Source organism: Octopus bimaculoides, chromosome 20 (genome assembly GCF_001194135.2).
Source record: "Octopus bimaculoides isolate UCB-OBI-ISO-001 chromosome 20, ASM119413v2, whole genome shotgun sequence".
In the NCBI taxonomy this organism is placed as follows: Eukaryota; Metazoa; Mollusca; class Cephalopoda; order Octopoda; family Octopodidae; genus Octopus; species Octopus bimaculoides.
In genome coordinates this window covers 3,422,642-3,424,941 of record NC_069000.1, presented here as the reverse complement: position 1 = coordinate 3,424,941, position 2,300 = coordinate 3,422,642, and positions in this window count along the sequence as shown.

Genomic DNA, 2,300 nt, shown 5'->3' with positions numbered 1-2,300 from the left:
ACTCTTCTTCCTCCCCCACCTCCTTCCGTTCTCATCATCATCATCATCATCGCCCTCCTCCTTCTCCTCCCGTTGCTACCACATGACAGTCACATGACCTACCTACTGTGTGAGTTCTGTTCTTTTTAACGGTTTTGTAAAAGAAAGTTTTCACGACTAGCAAAATCTAAAACGATCAACATGACAGGCTTGTTAAAAGTTGGACAAATTGTAATATTCCTGCTATTGAGCCAAATCAACGTTTTTTCGGGTGAGTTAAAAAATATTAAACAAATTCCTTCAATTTTTTTTTTTTTTTTCAAATTAATAACCGATCTTTTTTTTTGCGGTGCCCCAGCATGGCCGCAGGCCAATGTCAAAAGAAATTAAAATGTAGTAAAACTATTTACATCTATAAAAAAATTTTTCTTCTTTAAAAATTTGTTTGCATTACTTTTAAGTAACTTCATTGAAATTTGTGAGTTCAAATTCCGCCTTGGTCAACTCTACTGTTCATCCTTACGGGGGTCGATAAAATAAGAATATATTGAGTATTGGGGGGTCGTTCTACTCGACCAGGTCCCCATCAATTGCAGGTATTGTGCCTATAGCACAAAATAACATTCTTCATATTATTATTATTATTATCATTATTATTATTATCCCGCCGAATCCGACTTTGCATTTCGGGGTTGATAAATTAAGTACCAGTTGAATACTGGGGTCGATGTAATCGACTAGTCCCCTCCCCCACCACCAATTTCAGGCCTTGTGCTTTCAGTAGAAATTATTATTATTATTATTATTATTATTTTTATTCCACCGAGGCCGATTTCGCCTTTCACCTTTTTGGGGTCAGTAAACTAAGTACCAGTTGATCACTGGAGTCAATGTAATCGACTTACCCCTCTCCCCCCGAAATTGCTGGCCTCGTGCCAAAATTTGAAAGCATTATTACTACTATTGTTCTTCTTTGATGTAATCTTTTCATCTTTTGTGTATTTTTTGTTAAGTAGTGGGAGTGGGGAAAGCAGTAAAGAGGGGGTGGAGTGGGGGTTATTGTTCAGCGGTAGTGGGGGTAGGTAGAGGGTAATGCAACCTATATCCATCGACTTCCGCCTCTCAACCCCATCCCACCCCGCCACTATCCAAGTGATATTTAGGAATATTGAAAAAACAAAAACAAAAACAAACAACAAAAAAATAAATAAAATGAAAACAAAGATAATAAAGAAAAAAAACACAATAAGTCACACCCCTTTCATTAAAAGCAAAAGAACTGATTTAATTAGTGTTGACAATTAAAAACATAAACATTTATATACATATATACACACATATATAATATACACACACACACACACATATATGTATATTTATATATGTATATACACGCACACACACACACACACATTCATCGTTTTATTCTATTATATGCGTCTCAGCCTAAACTCTGCGGCCACGCTGGGGCACCGATAGTATCGTATATTTTCAATGGCCATTCTCATGTGGATTGCTTTTAGTCAAAGAGGGATTTTGATATTACTGCCCTCGTTTTTATTTGCTTAAATTTCTTTGTTTTCTTGTATCATTCCTTGTAGGTGTATTATTATTATTATTATTATTATTATTATTTATTTGATGTTGCAAATATTGAATTTTAAAGGCAATTTTAAACATTTCCCAATTCTTTAAATTTAATATAATTTTCTTACAATTCTCGTATATCCCCAAATCTCTCTCTGTCTCCCTCTCTCTTTCTCTTTCTCTCTCTCTCTTCACCTATATCTGATACGTTTCGGCCTCTTTCCAAGTATACACACATACACTATATATGTATATTTGATCATACCTGCATCTATATACACCTGTATGCATTCTATAAGAACCTATTTCTATGTGTATATTCGATCATATCTTCAACTAAATGCATCTTTGAGCGCATATTAAACACCCTATATATATATATATATATATACAACCATTAACACATACATGCAAACGCAAGCAACCCAATAATATATACCAGCATAACAGCAACCCATACGTATATATATATATATATATATATATATATATATGTGTGTGTAACCGATAAGACTTAACGTGACTTGAGTTCTGTAGGTGTCTCTCGCAACAATGGGTAGTAACATTGTGAAACACTACAACAGGTTCTCTTGCCAATATATTCTAAGCTTCTTTAATAGATACATCTCTTATTTCTTCGGATGGTAATCTTTACAAATTGAATAAAAAAATTTCGAACCCAAGGAAAAACTAGTATATAGCACACACACACACACACACACACACACACACAC